The 17445-nt window shown below is 47.7% G+C and overlaps 12 non-coding genes across 12 annotated transcripts; all 12 read right to left on the minus strand.

Annotated features, from left to right (window-relative positions):
- Positions 1–1120: 1120 nt before the first annotated feature.
- On the minus strand, positions 1121–1284 carry LOC134958360 (U1 spliceosomal RNA). The gene has a single exon (XR_010186975.1). It is a non-coding gene; the product is annotated as a U1 spliceosomal RNA (small nuclear RNA).
- Positions 1285–2868: 1584 nt separating this feature from the next.
- Positions 2869–3032, minus strand: LOC134958442 (U1 spliceosomal RNA). Its single transcript, XR_010187007.1, has one exon. It is a non-coding gene; the product is annotated as a U1 spliceosomal RNA (small nuclear RNA).
- Positions 3033–4272: 1240 nt separating this feature from the next.
- On the minus strand, positions 4273–4436 carry LOC134958364 (U1 spliceosomal RNA). Its single transcript, XR_010186976.1, has one exon. It is a non-coding gene; the product is annotated as a U1 spliceosomal RNA (small nuclear RNA).
- A 1584-nt stretch (positions 4437–6020) lies between these two features.
- On the minus strand, positions 6021–6184 carry LOC134958450 (U1 spliceosomal RNA). The gene has a single exon (XR_010187008.1). It is a non-coding gene; the product is annotated as a U1 spliceosomal RNA (small nuclear RNA).
- A 1235-nt stretch (positions 6185–7419) lies between these two features.
- Positions 7420–7583, minus strand: LOC134957061 (U1 spliceosomal RNA). The gene has a single exon (XR_010186426.1). It is a non-coding gene; the product is annotated as a U1 spliceosomal RNA (small nuclear RNA).
- Positions 7584–8819: 1236 nt separating this feature from the next.
- Positions 8820–8983, minus strand: LOC134957725 (U1 spliceosomal RNA). Its single transcript, XR_010186721.1, has one exon. It is a non-coding gene; the product is annotated as a U1 spliceosomal RNA (small nuclear RNA).
- Positions 8984–10223: 1240 nt separating this feature from the next.
- On the minus strand, positions 10224–10387 carry LOC134957729 (U1 spliceosomal RNA). Its single transcript, XR_010186724.1, has one exon. It is a non-coding gene; the product is annotated as a U1 spliceosomal RNA (small nuclear RNA).
- Positions 10388–11623: 1236 nt separating this feature from the next.
- LOC134957571 (U1 spliceosomal RNA) lies at positions 11624–11787 on the minus strand. The gene has a single exon (XR_010186671.1). It is a non-coding gene; the product is annotated as a U1 spliceosomal RNA (small nuclear RNA).
- A 1236-nt stretch (positions 11788–13023) lies between these two features.
- Positions 13024–13187, minus strand: LOC134957070 (U1 spliceosomal RNA). The gene has a single exon (XR_010186434.1). It is a non-coding gene; the product is annotated as a U1 spliceosomal RNA (small nuclear RNA).
- A 1240-nt stretch (positions 13188–14427) lies between these two features.
- LOC134957741 (U1 spliceosomal RNA) lies at positions 14428–14591 on the minus strand. Its single transcript, XR_010186726.1, has one exon. It is a non-coding gene; the product is annotated as a U1 spliceosomal RNA (small nuclear RNA).
- A 1236-nt stretch (positions 14592–15827) lies between these two features.
- Positions 15828–15991, minus strand: LOC134957745 (U1 spliceosomal RNA). Its single transcript, XR_010186728.1, has one exon. It is a non-coding gene; the product is annotated as a U1 spliceosomal RNA (small nuclear RNA).
- A 1236-nt stretch (positions 15992–17227) lies between these two features.
- LOC134957078 (U1 spliceosomal RNA) lies at positions 17228–17391 on the minus strand. Its single transcript, XR_010186444.1, has one exon. It is a non-coding gene; the product is annotated as a U1 spliceosomal RNA (small nuclear RNA).
- Between the last annotated feature and the right edge of the window lie 54 nt (positions 17392–17445).

Below are 17445 nucleotides of genomic sequence, written 5' to 3' on the forward strand. Positions count from 1 at the left end.
GGCTGCATCTCTTCACGTTGACATGGGAAGGCGGAAGGGTGACTGTTCCTGAAGCACCCCCAAACTATGCGCACAACTAGTGCAAATCCTTCCCAGGGCACACTGCAGCAGATGAATTTGCATACCGTCATGTCATAAAAGCAGTCGGGCACAGTTACAGTAGCTGCAACCCTCATCTCCATATGAAAAGCAACAGGCAGTGCACCGTCCTATGTCTCAATGGGTTCTTAAATTGGAAAATAAAATATAAAAGGCAGCTTGAGATTTAACCCCCTCGCTGCTGAGGGTTTTCTCATCCTCGCACCGAGACCATTTTCCGATGTTAGCGCTCGTCCGAACGTCGTCGTCACGGATTTCTTTTTATTTATTTTTTCTTTCTTTCTTATCCCCCCTGCGGCACTCACACAAATTATACCTTGGTTTTTGTTTGTTTGTTTGTTTTTTCTTTCAAAAGACTTTGTAGTCTCAAAAAAGCCATTAGTCTTTTTACTGATTTGAACACGTCAAAAGTTGTTTCACCCAAATGGCCCAAAAAGCGTATTTCTCAAGCAAGTGAACCAAAAGCAAATGTGATTTTTTTTCTTTTGTCCCCCGTCTTATAAGCACCATAGACAAATACTTTGTGTTTTGCCACCAATCCACCTGCCCAAAATCTGCACGCAAACCAAAAATGCTCTCTTTCTTCTAGTTTTCGCCGCCTCAATTTAAACGCTTACTATGTGTAGGAAGACTACGGCAGCCCAGCGAGGCCTACCATTTTACAAAGTAGACAAGCTACTGCATGAAATGAGGGAGCAAAGTTTTTTTTCTCTCTCCCCCTCATATCTGACACAATCTGGGGGCCTACTTTACAAAGCAAATGAAACCGTGTGGGTCCTGCAGCGCCCTGTATTGGTTGTATATGCGAAGCACAGTACAAGGCCGGAAAAAGCAAGGAAGCATGCAGCCAGCGCACAGGAGAAGAGATGAGAAGAGAGCGCTGAGTGAAAGATAGAAGCGCACCTTAACGGGCACAGGGGTCCAGTGGAGGGAGGGTTGAAATGAAGAAAAGGATGGAAACAGCAAAGGAAGAGACAGCACCAGCAGCACACAAAAAGATCTGACTTTTACCAGAGATGATCAGGGGAAAGCGCGAACGCAGTCCCCCACTACCACAAATTATGCAGTCGAGTTTCCCGCATTTGGGGAAATCGCAGGGGTCAGCACACCCAGAGTGCAATGGATGAGCCTCTCCCTAGGAGAACCACCTGCGTGATCATGGTATCTCCCCTGCCAGGTAAGTATGAGTTGGACTAGGGCTCAGGAGGGCCCCTGCTTGGGCACACCCCCGTCAAGTGAAGGAGGTTGACCGGAGCCATGACAAGTGAACTCTCGGCAGGGGACGGGAAAAGAAAACTGCAGGGAGGCTGCATCTCTTCACGTTGACATGGGAAGGCGGAAGGGTGACTGTTCCTGAAGCACCCCCAAACTATGCGCACAACTAGTGCAAATCCTTCCCAGGGCACACTGCAGCAGATGAATTTGCATACCGTCATGTCATAAAAGCAGTCGGGCACAGTTACAGTAGCTGCAACCCTCATCTCCATATGAAAAGCAACAGGCAGTGCACCGTCCTATGTCTCAATGGGTTCTTAAATTGGAAAATAAAATATAAAAGGCAGCTTGAGATTTAACCCCCTCGCTGCTGAGGGTTTTCTCATCCTCGCACCGAGACCATTTTCCGACGTTAGCGCTCGTCCGAACGTCGTCGTCACGGATTTCTTTTTATTTATTTTTTCTTTCTTTCTTATCCCCCCTGCGGCACTCACACAAATTATACCTTGGTTTTTGTTTGTTTTTTTTTTCTTTCAAAATACTTTGTAGTCTCAAAAAAGCCATTAGTCTTTTTACTGATTTGAACACGTCAAAAGTTGTTTCACCCAAATGGCCCAAAAAGCGTATTTCTCAAGCAAGTGAACCAAAAGCAAATGTGATTTTTTTTCTTTTGTCCCCCGTCTTATAAGCACCATAGACAAATACTTTGTGTTTTGCCACCAATCCACCTGCCCAAAATCTGCACGCAAACCAAAAATGCTCTCTTTCTTCTAGTTTTCGCCGCCTCAATTTAAACGCATACTATGGGGTCAATTCAATTCGGCAACTTATGAATAGCGCCGGGAATTAGCTCCCGACGCTATTCAATTCAGCTCCAGTTAAGTCGGCGATGTCCCGTTCTCGCCGACTAAACAGGTTGAATTGTCGGGAGAACGGGCATTCTCCGACTTAACTCCCCGGCGCGAGGCTGATTTCCGACAGAATCAGCCTCGCGGCAGCCGCGAGGCAGCACTTTTGTCGGGTTTCTTCTCTCATCCCCCGGGGATGAGAGAAGAATTCCCGACAATTGCGGGTAACTAGCAGCTGAATTGAATAGCGTCGGGAGCTAATTCCCGGCGCTATTCATAAGTTGCTGAATTGAATTGACCCCTATGTGTAGGAAGACTACGGCAGCCCAGCGAGGCCTACCATTTTACAAAGTAGACAAGCTACTGCATGAAATGAGGGAGCAAAGTTTTTTTTCTCTCTCCCCCTCATATCTGACACAATCTGGGGGCCTACTTTACAAAGCAAGTGAAACCGTGTGGGTCCTGCAGCGCCCTGTATTGGTTGTATATGCGAAGCACAGTACAAGGCCGGAAAAAGCAAGGAAGCATGCAGCCAGCGCACAGGAGAAGAGATGAGAAGAGAGCGCTGAGTGAAAGATAGAAGCGCACCTTAACGGGCACAGGGGTCCAGTGGAGGGAGGGTTGAAATGAAGAAAAGGATGGAAACAGCAAAGGAAGAGACAGCACCAGCAGCACACAAAAAGATCTGACTTTTACCAGAGATGATGAGGGGAAAGCGCGAACGCAGTCCCCCACTACCACAAATTATGCAGTCGAGTTTCCCGCATTTGGGGAAATCGCAGGGGTCAGCACACCCGGAGTGCAATGGATGAGCCTCGACCTGGGAGAACCACCTTCGTGATCATGGTATCTCCCCTGCCAGGTAAGTATAGGTTGGACTAGGGCTCAGGAGGGCCCCTGCTTGGGCACACCCCCGTCAAGTGAAGGAGGTTGACCGGAGCCATGACAAGTGAACTCTCGGCAGGGGACGGGAAAAGAAAACTGCAGGGAGGCTGCATCTCTTCACGTTGACATGGGAAGGCGGAAGGGTGACTGTTCCTGAAGCACCCCCAAACTATGCGCACAACTAGTGCAAATCCTTCCCAGGGCACACTGCAGCAGATGAATTTGCATACCGTCATGTCATAAAAGCAGTCGGGCACAGTTACAGTAGCTGCAACCCTCATCTCCATATGAAAAGCAACAGGCAGTGCACCGTCCTATGTCTCAATGGGTTCTTAAATTGGAAAATAAAATATAAAAGGCAGCTTGAGATTTAACCCCCTCGCTGCTGAGGGTTTTCTCATCCTCGCACCGAGACCATTTTCCGACGTTAGCGCTCGTCCGAATGTCGTCGTCACGGATTTCTTTTTATTTATTTTTTCTTTCTTTCTTATCCCCCCTGCGGCACTCACACAAATTATACCTTGGTTTTTGTTTGTTTGTTTGTTTTTTCTTTCAAAAGACTTTGTAGTCTCAAAAAAGCCATTAGTCTTTTTACTGATTTGAACACGTCAAAAGTTGTTTCACCCAAATGGCCCAAAAAGCGTATTTCTCAAGCAAGTGAACCAAAAGCAAATGTGATTTTTTTTCTTTTGTCCCCCGTCTTATAAGCACCATAGACAAATACTTTGTGTTTTGCCACCAATCCACCTGCCCAAAATCTGCACGCAAACCAAAAATGCTCTCTTTCTTCTAGTTTTCGCCGCCTCAATTTAAACGCTTACTATGTGTAGGAAGACTACGGCAGCCCAGCGAGGCCTACCATTTTACAAAGTAGACAAGCTACTGCATGAAATGAGGGAGCAAAGTTTTTTTTCTCTCTCCCCCTCATATCTGACACAATCTGGGGGCCTACTTTACAAAGCAAATGAAACCGTGTGGGTCCTGCAGCGCCCTGTATTGGTTGTATATGCGAAGCACAGTACAAGGCCGGAAAAAGCAAGGAAGCATGCAGCCAGCGCACAGGAGAAGAGATGAGAAGAGAGCGCTGAGTGAAAGATAGAAGCGCACCTTAACGGGCACAGGGGTCCAGTGGAGGGAGGGTTGAAATGAAGAAAAGGATGGAAACAGCAAAGGAAGAGACAGCACCAGCAGCACACAAAAAGATCTGACTTTTACCAGAGATGATCAGGGGAAAGCGCGAACGCAGTCCCCCACTACCACAAATTATGCAGTCGAGTTTCCCGCATTTGGGGAAATCGCAGGGGTCAGCACACCCAGAGTGCAATGGATGAGCCTCTCCCTAGGAGAACCACCTGCGTGATCATGGTATCTCCCCTGCCAGGTAAGTATGAGTTGGACTAGGGCTCAGGAGGGCCCCTGCTTGGGCACACCCCCGTCAAGTGAAGGAGGTTGACCGGAGCCATGACAAGTGAACTCTCGGCAGGGGACGGGAAAAGAAAACTGCAGGGAGGCTGCATCTCTTCACGTTGACATGGGAAGGCGGAAGGGTGACTGTTCCTGAAGCACCCCCAAACTATGCGCACAACTAGTGCAAATCCTTCCCAGGGCACACTGCAGCAGATGAATTTGCAGACCGTCATGTCATAAAAGCAGTCGGGCACAGTTACAGTAGCTGCAACCCTCATCTCCATATGAAAAGCAACAGGCAGTGCACCGTCCTATGTCTCAATGGGTTCTTAAATTGGAAAATAAAATATAAAAGGCAGCTTGAGATTTAACCCCCTCGCTGCTGAGGGTTTTCTCATCCTCGCACCGAGACCATTTTCCGACGTTAGCGCTCGTCCGAACGTCGTCGTCACGGATTTCTTTTTATTTATTTTTTCTTTCTTTCTTATCCCCCCTGCGGCACTCACACAAATTATACCTTGGTTTTTGTTTGTTTTTTTTTTCTTTCAAAATACTTTGTAGTCTCAAAAAAGCCATTAGTCTTTTTACTGATTTGAACACGTCAAAAGTTGTTTCACCCAAATGGCCCAAAAAGCGTATTTCTCAAGCAAGTGAACCAAAAGCAAATGTGATTTTTTTTCTTTTGTCCCCCGTCTTATAAGCACCATAGACAAATACTTTGTGTTTTGCCACCAATCCACCTGCCCAAAATCTGCACGCAAACCAAAAATGCTCTCTTTCTTCTAGTTTTCGCCGCCTCAATTTAAACGCATACTATGGGGTCAATTCAATTCGGCAACTTATGAATAGCGCCGGGAATTAGCTCCCGACGCTATTCAATTCAGCTCCAGTTAAGTCGGCGATGTCCCGTTCTCGCCGACTAAACAGGTTGAATTGTCGGGAGAACGGGCATTCTCCGACTTAACTCCCCGGCGCGAGGCTGATTTCCGACAGAATCAGCCTCGCGGCAGCCGCGAGGCAGCACTTTTGTCGGGTTTCTTCTCTCATCCCCCGGGGATGAGAGAAGAATTCCCGACAATTGCGGGTAACTAGCAGCTGAATTGAATAGCGTCGGGAGCTAATTCCCGGCGCTATTCATAAGTTGCTGAATTGAATTGACCCCTATGTGTAGGAAGACTACGGCAGCCCAGCGAGGCCTACCATTTTACAAAGTAGACAAGCTACTGCATGAAATGAGGGAGCAAAGTTTTTTTTCTCTCTCCCCCTCATATCTGACACAATCTGGGGGCCTACTTTACAAAGCAAGTGAAACCGTGTGGGTCCTGCAGCGCCCTGTATTGGTTGTATATGCGAAGCACAGTACAAGGCCGGAAAAAGCAAGGAAGCATGCAGCCAGCGCACAGGAGAAGAGATGAGAAGAGAGCGCTGAGTGAAAGATAGAAGCGCACCTTAACGGGCACAGGGGTCCAGTGGAGGGAGGGTTGAAATGAAGAAAAGGATGGAAACAGCAAAGGAAGAGACAGCACCAGCAGCACACAAAAAGATCTGACTTTTACCAGAGATGATGAGGGGAAAGCGCGAACGCAGTCCCCCACTACCACAAATTATGCAGTCGAGTTTCCCGCATTTGGGGAAATCGCAGGGGTCAGCACACCCGGAGTGCAATGGATGAGCCTCGACCTGGGAGAACCACCTTCGTGATCATGGTATCTCCCCTGCCAGGTAAGTATAGGTTGGACTAGGGCTCAGGAGGGCCCCTGCTTGGGCACACCCCCGTCAAGTGAAGGAGGTTGACCGGAGCCATGACAAGTGAACTCTCGGCAGGGGACGGGAAAAGAAAACTGCAGGGAGGCTGCATCTCTTCACGTTGACATGGGAAGGCGGAAGGGTGACTGTTCCTGAAGCACCCCCAAACTATGCGCACAACTAGTGCAAATCCTTCCCAGGGCACACTGCAGCAGATGAATTTGCATACCGTCATGTCATAAAAGCAGTCGGGCACAGTTACAGTAGCTGCAACCCTCATCTCCATATGAAAAGCAACAGGCAGTGCACCGTCCTATGTCTCAATGGGTTCTTAAATTGGAAAATAAAATATAAAAGGCAGCTTGAGATTTAACCCCCTCGCTGCTGAGGGTTTTCTCATCCTCGCACCGAGACCATTTTCCGACGTTAGCGCTCGTCCGAATGTCGTCGTCACGGATTTCTTTTTATTTATTTTTTCTTTCTTTCTTATCCCCCCTGCGGCACTCACACAAATTATACCTTGGTTTTTGTTTGTTTTTTTTTTCTTTAAAAGACTTTGTAGTCTCAAAAAAGCCATTAGTCTTTTTACTGATTTGAACACGTCAAAAGTTGTTTCACCCAAATGGCCCAAAAAGCGTATTTCTCAAGCAAGTGAACCAAAAGCAAATGTGATTTTTTTTCTTTTGTCCCCCGTCTTATAAGCACCATAGACAAATACTTTGTGTTTTGCCACCAATCCACCTGCCCAAAATCTGCACGCAAACCAAAAATGCTCTCTTTCTTCTAGTTTTCGCCGCCTCAATTTAAACGCATACTATGTGTAGGAAGACTACGGCAGCCCAGCGAGGCCTACCATTTTACAAAGTAGACAAGCTACTGCATGAAATGAGGGAGCAAAGTTTTTTTTCTCTCTCCCCCTCATATCTGACACAATCTGGGGGCCTACTTTACAAAGCAAGTGAAACCGTGTGGGTCCTGCAGCGCCCTGTATTGGTTGTATATGCGAAGCACAGTACAAGGCCGGAAAAAGCAAGGAAGCATGCAGCCAGCGCACAGGAGAAGAGATGAGAAGAGAGCGCTGAGTGAAAGATAGAAGTGCACCTTAACGGGCACAGGGGTCCAGTGGAGGGAGGGTTGAAATGAAGAAAAGGATGGAAACAGCAAAGGAAGAGACAGCACCAGCAACACACAAAAAGATCTGACTTTTACCAGAGATGATCAGGGGAAAGCGCGAACGCAGTCCCCCACTACCACAAATTATGCAGTCGAGTTTCCCGCATTTGGGGAAATCGCAGGGGTCAGCACACCCGGAGTGCAATGGATGAGCCTCGCCCTGGGAGAACCACCTTCGTGATCATGGTATCTCCCCTGCCAGGTAAGTATGAGTTGGACTAGGGCTCAGGAGGGCCCCTGCTTGGGCACACCCCCGTCAAGTGAAGGAGGTTGACCGGAGCCATGACAAGTGAACTCTCGGCAGGGGACGGGAAAAGAAAACTGCAGGGAGGCTGCATCTCTTCACGTTGACATGGGAAGGCGGAAGGGTGACTGTTCCTGAAGCACCCCCAAACTATGCGCACAACTAGTGCAAATCCTTCCCAGGGCACACTGCAGCAGATGAATTTGCATACCGTCATGTCATAAAAGCAGTCGGGCACAGTTACAGTAGCTGCAACCCTCATCTCCATATGAAAAGCAACAGGCAGTGCACCGTCCTATGTCTCAATGGGTTCTTAAATTGGAAAATAAAATATAAAAGGCAGCTTGAGATTTAACCCCCTCGCTGCTGAGGGTTTTCTCATCCTCGCACCGAGACCATTTTCCGACGTTAGCGCTCGTCCGAACGTCGTCGTCACGGATTTCTTTTTATTTATTTTTTCTTTCTTTCTTATCCCCCCTGCGGCACTCACACAAATTATACCTTGGTTTTTGTTTGTTTTTTTTTTCTTTCAAAAGACTTTGTAGTCTCAAAAAAGCCATTAGTCTTTTTACTGATTTGAACACGTCAAAAGTTGTTTCACCCAAATGGCCCAAAAAGCGTATTTCTCAAGCAAGTGAACCAAAAGCAAATGTGATTTTTTTTCTTTTGTCCCCCGTCTTATAAGCACCATAGACAAATACGTTGTGTTTTGCCACCAATCCACCTGCCCAAAATCTGCACGCAAACCAAAAATGCTCTCTTTCTTCTAGTTTTCGCCGCCTCAATTTAAACGCTTACTATGTGTAGGAAGACTACGGCAGCCCAGCGAGGCCTACCATTTTACAAAGTAGACAAGCTACTGCATGAAATGAGGGAGCAAAGTTTTTTTTCTCTCTCCCCCTCATATCTGACACAATCTGGGGGCCTACTTTACAAAGCAAGTGAAACCGTGTGGGTCCTGCAGCGCCCTGTATTGGTTGTATATGCGAAGCACAGTACAAGGCCGGAAAAAGCAAGGAAGCATGCAGCCAGCGCACAGGAGAAGAGATGAGAAGAGAGCGCTGAGTGAAAGATAGAAGCGCACCTTAACGGGCACAGGGGTCCAGTGGAGGGAGGGTTGAAATGAAGAAAAGGATGGAAACAGCAAAGGAAGAGACAGCACCAGCAGCACACAAAAAGATCTGACTTTTACCAGAGATGATCAGGGGAAAGCGCGAACGCAGTCCCCCACTACCACAAATTATGCAGTCGAGTTTCCCGCATTTGGGGAAATCGCAGGGATCAGCACACCCGGAGTGCAATGGATGAGCCTCGCCCTGGGAGAACCACCTTCGTGATCATGGTATCTCCCCTGCCAGGTAAGTATGAGTTGGACTAGGGCTCAGGAGGGCCCCTGCTTGGGCACACCCCCGTCAAGTGAAGGAGGTTGACCGGAGCCATGACAAGTGAACTCTCGGCAGGGGACGGGAAAAGAAAACTGCAGGGAGGCTGCATCTCTTCACGTTGACATGGGAAGGCGGAAGGGTGACTGTTCCTGAAGCACCCCCAAACTATGCGCACAACTAGTGCAAATCCTTCCCAGGGCACACTGCAGCAGATGAATTTGCATACCGTCATGTCATAAAAGCAGTCGGGCACAGTTACAGTAGCTGCAACCCTCATCTCCATATGAAAAGCAACAGGCAGTGCACCGTCCTATGTCTCAATGGGTTCTTAAATTGGAAAATAAAATATAAAAGGCAGCTTGAGATTTAACCCCCTCGCTGCTGAGGGTTTTCTCATCCTCGCACCGAGCGAGACCATTTTCCGACGTTAGCGCTCGTCCGAACGTCGTCGTCACGGATTTCTTTTTATTTATTTTTTCTTTCTTTCTTATCCCCCCTGCGGCACTCACACAAATTATACCTTGGTTTTTGTTTGTTTGTTTTTTCTTTCAAAAGACTTTGTAGTCTCAAAAAAGCCATTAGTCTTTTTACTGATTTGAACACGTCAAAAGTTGTTTCACCCAAATGGCCCAAAAAGCGTATTTCTCAAGCAAGTGAACCAAAAGCAAATGTGATTTTTTTTCTTTTGTCCCCCGTCTTATAAGCACCATAGACAAATACTTTGTGTTTTGCCACCAATCCACCTGCCCAAAATCTGCACGCAAACCAAAAATGCTCTCTTTCTTCTAGTTTTCGCCGCCTCAATTTAAACGCTTACTATGTGTAGGAAGACTACGGCAGCCCAGCGAGGCCTACCATTTTACAAAGTAGACAAGCTACTGCATGAAATGAGGGAGCAAAGTTTTTTTTCTCTCTCCCCCTCATATCTGACACAATCTGGGGGCCTACTTTACAAAGCAAGTGAAACCGTGTGGGTCCTGCAGCGCCCTGTATTGGTTGTTTATGCGAAGCACAGTACAAGGCCGGAAAAAGCAAGGAAGCATGCAGCCAGCGCACAGGAGAAGAGATGAGAAGAGAGCGCTGAGTGAAAGATAGAAGCGCACCTTAACGGGCACAGGGGTCCAGTGGAGGGAGGGTTGAAATGAAGAAAAGGATGGAAACAGCAAAGGAAGAGACAGCACCAGCAGCACACAAAAAGATCTGACTTTTACCAGAGATGATCAGGGGAAAGCGCGAACGCAGTCCCCCACTACCACAAATTATGCAGTCGAGTTTCCCGCATTTGGGGAAATCGCAGGGATCAGCACACCCGGAGTGCAATGGATGAGCCTCGCCCTGGGAGAACCACCTTCGTGATCATGGTATCTCCCCTGCCAGGTAAGTATGAGTTGGACTAGGGCTCAGGAGGGCCCCTGCTTGGGCACACCCCCGTCAAGTGAAGGAGGTTGACCGGAGCCATGACAAGTGAACTCTCGGTAGGGGACGGGAAAAGAAAACTGCAGGGAGGCTGCATCTCTTCACGTTGACATGGGAAGGCGGAAGGGTGACTGTTCCTGAAGCACCCCCAAACTATGCGCACAACTAGTGCAAATCCTTCCCAGGGCACACTGCAGCAGATGAATTTGCATACCGTCATGTCATAAAAGCAGTCGGGCACAGTTACAGTAGCTGCAACCCTCATCTCCATATGAAAAGCAACAGGCAGTGCACCGTCCTATGTCTCAATGGGTTCTTAAATTGGAAAATAAAATATAAAAGGCAGCTTGAGATTTAACCCCCTCGCTGCTGAGGGTTTTCTCATCCTCGCACCGAGACCATTTTCCGACGTTAGCGCTCGTCCGAACGTCGTCGTCACGGATTTCTTTTTATTTATTTTTTCTTTCTTTCTTATCCCCCCTGCGGCACTCACACAAATTATACCTTGGTTTTTGTTTGTTTGTTTTTTCTTTCAAAAGACTTTGTAGTCTCAAAAAAGCCATTAGTCTTTTTACTGATTTGAACACGTCAAAAGTTGTTTCACCCAAATGGCCCAAAAAGCGTATTTCTCAAGCAAGTGAACCAAAAGCAAATGTGATTTTTTTTCTTTTGTCCCCCGTCTTATAAGCACCATAGACAAATACTTTGTGTTTTGCCACCAATCCACCTGCCCAAAATCTGCACGCAAACCAAAAATGCTCTCTTTCTTCTAGTTTTCGCCGCCTCAATTTAAACGCTTACTATGTGTAGGAAGACTACGGCAGCCCAGCGAGGCCTACCATTTTACAAAGTAGACAAGCTACTGCATGAAATGAGGGAGCAAAGTTTTTTTTCTCTCTCCCCCTCATATCTGACACAATCTGGGGGCCTACTTTACAAAGCAAGTGAAACCGTGTGGGTCCTGCAGCGCCCTGTATTGGTTGTATATGCGAAGCACAGTACAAGGCCGGAAAAAGCAAGGAAGCATGCAGCCAGCGCACAGGAGAAGAGATGAGAAGAGAGCGCTGAGTGAAAGATAGAAGCGCACCTTAACGGGCACAGGGGTCCAGTGGAGGGAGGGTTGAAATGAAGAAAAGGATGGAAACAGCAAAGGAAGAGACAGCACCAGCAGCACACAAAAAGATCTGACTTTTACCAGAGATGATGAGGGGAAAGCGCAAACGCAGTCCCCCACTACCACAAATTATGCAGTCGAGTTTCCCGCATTTGGGGAAATCGCAGGGGTCAGCACACCCGGAGTGCAATGGATGAGCCTCGCCCTGGGAGAACCACCTTCGTGATCATGGTATCTCCCCTGCCAGGTAAGTATGAGTTGGACTAGGGCTCAGGAGGGCCCCTGCTTGGGCACACCCCCGTCAAGTGAAGGAGGTTGACCGGAGCCATGACAAGTGAACTCTCGGCAGGGGACGGGAAAAGAAAACTGCAGGGAGGCTGCATCTCTTCACGTTGACATGGGAAGGCGGAAGGGTGACTGTTCCTGAAGCACCCCCAAACTATGCGCACAACTAGTGCAAATCCTTCCCAGGGCACACTGCAGCAGATTAATTTGCATACCGTCATGTCATAAAAGCAGTCGGGCACAGTTACAGTAGCTGCAACCCTCATCTCCATATGAAAAGCAACAGGCAGTGCACCGTCCTATGTCTCAATGGGTTCTTAAATTGGAAAATAAAATATAAAAGGCAGCTTGAGATTTAACCCCCTCGCTGCTGAGGGTTTTCTCATCCTCGCACCGAGACCATTTTCCGACGTTAGCGCTCGTCCGAACGTCGTCGTCACGGATTTCTTTTTATTTATTTTTTCTTTCTTTCTTATCCCCCCTGCGGCACTCACACAAATTATACCTTGGTTTTTGTTTTTTTGTTTTTTCTTTCAAAAGACTTTGTAGTCTCAAAAAAGCCATTAGTCTTTTTACTGATTTGAACACGTCAAAAGTTGTTTCACCCAAATGGCCCAAAAAGCGTATTTCTCAAGCAAGTGAACCAAAAGCAAATGTGATTTTTTTTCTTTTGTCCCCCGTCTTATAAGCACCATAGACAAATACTTTGTGTTTTGCCACCAATCCACCTGCCCAAAATCTGCACGCAAACCAAAAATGCTCTCTTTCTTCTAGTTTTCGCCGCCTCAATTTAAACGCTTACTATGTGTAGGAAGACTACGGCAGCCCAGCGAGGCCTACCATTTTACAAAGTAGACAAGCTACTGCATGAAATGAGGGAGCAAAGTTTTTTTTCTCTCTCCCCCTCATATCTGACACAATCTGGGGGCCTACTTTACAAAGCAAGTGAAACCGTGTGGGTCCTGCAGCGCCCTGTATTGGTTGTATATGCGAAGCACAGTACAAGGCCGGAAAAAGCAAGGAAGCATGCAGCCAGCGCACAGGAGAAGAGATGAGAAGAGAGCGCTGAGTGAAAGATAGAAGCGCACCTTAACGGGCACAGGGGTCCAGTGGAGGAAGAGTTGAAATGAAGAAAAGGATGGAAACAGCAAAGGAAGAGACAGCACCAGCAGCACACAAAAAGATCTGACTTTTACCAGAGATGATCAGGGGAAAGCGCGAACGCAGTCCCCCACTACCACAAATTATGCAGTCGAGTTTCCCGCATTTGGGGAAATCGCAGGGGTCAGCACACCCGGAGTGCAATGGATGAGCCTCGCCCTGGGAGAACCACCTTCGTGATCATGGTATCTCCCCTGCCAGGTAAGTATGAGTTGGACTAGGGCTCAGGAGGGCCCCTGCTTGGGCACACCCCCGTCAAGTGAAGGAGGTTGACCGGAGCCATGACAAGTGAACTCTCGGCAGGGGACGGGAAAAGAAAACTGCAGGGAGGCTGCATCTCTTCACGTTGACATGGGAAGGCGGAAGGGTGACTGTTCCTGAAGCACCCCCAAACTATGCGCACAACTAGTGCAAATCCTTCCCAGGGCACACTGCAGCAGATGAATTTGCATACCGTCATGTCATAAAAGCAGTCGGGCACAGTTACAGTAGCTGCAACCCTCATCTCCATATGAAAAGCAACAGGCAGTGCACCGTCCTATGTCTCAATGGGTTCTTAAATTGGAAAATAAAATATAAAAGGCAGCTTGAGATTTAACCCCCTCGCTGCTGAGGGTTTTCTCATCCTCGCACCGAGCGAGACCATTTTCCGACGTTAGCGCTCGTCCGAACGTCGTCGTCACGGATTTCTTTTTATTTATTTTTTCTTTCTTTCTTATCCCCCCTGCGGCACTCACACAAATTATACCTTGGTTTTTGTTTGTTTGTTTTTTCTTTCAAAAGACTTTGTAGTCTCAAAAAAGCCATTAGTCTTTTTACTGATTTGAACACGTCAAAAGTTGTTTCACCCAAATGGCCCAAAAAGCGTATTTCTCAAGCAAGTGAACCAAAAGCAAATGTGATTTTTTTTCTTTTGTCCCCCGTCTTATAAGCACCATAGACAAATACTTTGTGTTTTGCCACCAATCCACCTGCCCAAAATCTGCACGCAAACCAAAAATGCTCTCTTTCTTCTAGTTTTCGCCGCCTCAATTTAAACGCTTACTATGTGTAGGAAGACTACGGCAGCCCAGCGAGGCCTACCATTTTACAAAGTAGACAAGCTACTGCATGAAATGAGGGAGCAAAGTTTTTTTTCTCTCTCCCCCTCATATCTGACACAATCTGGGGGCCTACTTTACAAAGCAAGTGAAACCGTGTGGGTCCTGCAGCGCCCTGTATTGGTTGTTTATGCGAAGCACAGTACAAGGCCGGAAAAAGCAAGGAAGCATGCAGCCAGCGCACAGGAGAAGAGATGAGAAGAGAGCGCTGAGTGAAAGATAGAAGCGCACCTTAACGGGCACAGGGGTCCAGTGGAGGGAGGGTTGAAATGAAGAAAAGGATGGAAACAGCAAAGGAAGAGACAGCACCAGCAGCACACAAAAAGATCTGACTTTTACCAGAGATGATCAGGGGAAAGCGCGAACGCAGTCCCCCACTACCACAAATTATGCAGTCGAGTTTCCCGCATTTGGGGAAATCGCAGGGATCAGCACACCCGGAGTGCAATGGATGAGCCTCGCCCTGGGAGAACCACCTTCGTGATCATGGTATCTCCCCTGCCAGGTAAGTATGAGTTGGACTAGGGCTCAGGAGGGCCCCTGCTTGGGCACACCCCCGTCAAGTGAAGGAGGTTGACCGGAGCCATGACAAGTGAACTCTCGGTAGGGGACGGGAAAAGAAAACTGCAGGGAGGCTGCATCTCTTCACGTTGACATGGGAAGGCGGAAGGGTGACTGTTCCTGAAGCACCCCCAAACTATGCGCACAACTAGTGCAAATCCTTCCCAGGGCACACTGCAGCAGATGAATTTGCATACCGTCATGTCATAAAAGCAGTCGGGCACAGTTACAGTAGCTGCAACCCTCATCTCCATATGAAAAGCAACAGGCAGTGCACCGTCCTATGTCTCAATGGGTTCTTAAATTGGAAAATAAAATATAAAAGGCAGCTTGAGATTTAACCCCCTCGCTGCTGAGGGTTTTCTCATCCTCGCACCGAGACCATTTTCCGACGTTAGCGCTCGTCCGAACGTCGTCGTCACGGATTTCTTTTTATTTATTTTTTCTTTCTTTCTTATCCCCCCTGCGGCACTCACACAAATTATACCTTGGTTTTTGTTTGTTTGTTTTTTCTTTCAAAAGACTTTGTAGTCTCAAAAAAGCCATTAGTCTTTTTACTGATTTGAACACGTCAAAAGTTGTTTCACCCAAATGGCCCAAAAAGCGTATTTCTCAAGCAAGTGAACCAAAAGCAAATGTGATTTTTTTTCTTTTGTCCCCCGTCTTATAAGCACCATAGACAAATACTTTGTGTTTTGCCACCAATCCACCTGCCCAAAATCTGCACGCAAACCAAAAATGCTCTCTTTCTTCTAGTTTTCGCCGCCTCAATTTAAACGCTTACTATGTGTAGGAAGACTACGGCAGCCCAGCGAGGCCTACCATTTTACAAAGTAGACAAGCTACTGCATGAAATGAGGGAGCAAAGTTTTTTTTCTCTCTCCCCCTCATATCTGACACAATCTGGGGGCCTACTTTACAAAGCAAGTGAAACCGTGTGGGTCCTGCAGCGCCCTGTATTGGTTGTATATGCGAAGCACAGTACAAGGCCGGAAAAAGCAAGGAAGCATGCAGCCAGCGCACAGGAGAAGAGATGAGAAGAGAGCGCTGAGTGAAAGATAGAAGCGCACCTTAACGGGCACAGGGGTCCAGTGGAGGGAGAGTTGAAATGAAGAAAAGGATGGAAACAGCAAAGGAAGAGACAGCACCAGCAGCACACAAAAAGATCTGACTTTTACCAGAGATGATCAGGGGAAAGCGCGAACGCAGTCCCCCACTACCACAAATTATGCAGTCGAGTTTCCCGCATTTGGGGAAATCGCAGGGATCAGCACACCCGGAGTGCAATGGATGAGCCTCGCCCTGGGAGAACCACCTTCGTGATCATGGTATCTCCCCTGCCAGGTAAGTATGAGTTGGACTAGGGCTCAGGAGGGCCCCTGCTTGGGCACACCCCCGTCAAGTGAAGGAGGTTGACCGGAGCCATGACAAGTGAACTCTCGGTAGGGGACGGGAAAAGAAAACTGCAGGGAGGCTGCATCTCTTCACGTTGACATGGGAAGGCGGAAGGGTGACTGTTCCTGAAGCACCCCCAAACTATGCGCACAACTAGTGCAAATCCTTCCCAGGGCACACTGCAGCAGATGAATTTGCATACCGTCATGTCATAAAAGCAGTCGGGCACAGTTACAGTAGCTGCAACCCTCATCTCCATATGAAAAGCAACAGGCAGTGCACCGTCCTATGTCTCAATGGGTTCTTAAATTGGAAAATAAAATATAAAAGGCAGCTTGAGATTTAACCCCCTCGCTGCTGAGGGTTTTCTCATCCTCGCACCGAGACCATTTTCCGACGTTAGCGCTCGTCCGAACGTCGTCGTCACGGATTTCTTTTTATTTATTTTTTCTTTCTTTCTTATCCCCCCTGCGGCACTCACACAAATTATACCTTGGTTTTTGTTTGTTTGTTTTTTCTTTCAAAAGACTTTGTAGTCTCAAAAAAGCCATTAGTCTTTTTACTGATTTGAACACGTCAAAAGTTGTTTCACCCAAATGGCCCAAAAAGCGTATTTCTCAAGCAAGTGAACCAAAAGCAAATGTGATTTTTTTTCTTTTGTCCCCCGTCTTATAAGCACCATAGACAAATACTTTGTGTTTTGCCACCAATCCACCTGCCCAAAATCTGCACGCAAACCAAAAATGCTCTCTTTCTTCTAGTTTTCGCCGCCTCAATTTAAACGCTTACTATGTGTAGGAAGACTACGGCAGCCCAGCGAGGCCTACCATTTTACAAAGTAGACAAGCTACTGCATGAAATGAGGGAGCAAAGTTTTTTTTCTCTCTCCCCCTCATATCTGACACAATCTGGGGGCCTACTTTACAAAGCAAGTGAAACCGTGTGGGTCCTGCAGCGCCCTGTATTGGTTGTATATGCGAAGCACAGTACAAGGCCGGAAAAAGCAAGGAAGCATGCAGCCAGCGCACAGGAGAAGAGATGAGAAGAGAGCGCTGAGTGAAAGATAGAAGCGCACCTTAACGGGCACAGGGGTCCAGTGGAGGGAGGGTTGAAATGAAGAAAAGGATGGAAACAGCAAAGGAAGAGACAGCACCAGCAGCACACAAAAAGATCTGACTTTTACCAGAGATGATCAGGGGAAAGCGCGAACGCAGTCCCCCACTACCACAAATTATGCAGTCGAGTTTCCCGCATTTGGGGAAATCGCAGGGGTCAGCACACCCGGAGTGCAATGGATGAGCCTCGCCCTGGGAGAACCACCTTCGTGATCATGGTATCTCCCCTGCCAGGTAAGTATGAGTTGGACTAGGGCTCAGGAGGGCCCCTGCTTGGGCACACCCCCGTCAAGTGA

This window comes from Pseudophryne corroboree, chromosome 1 (assembly GCF_028390025.1).
Source record: "Pseudophryne corroboree isolate aPseCor3 chromosome 1, aPseCor3.hap2, whole genome shotgun sequence".
Taxonomy (NCBI): Eukaryota; Metazoa; Chordata; class Amphibia; order Anura; family Myobatrachidae; genus Pseudophryne; species Pseudophryne corroboree.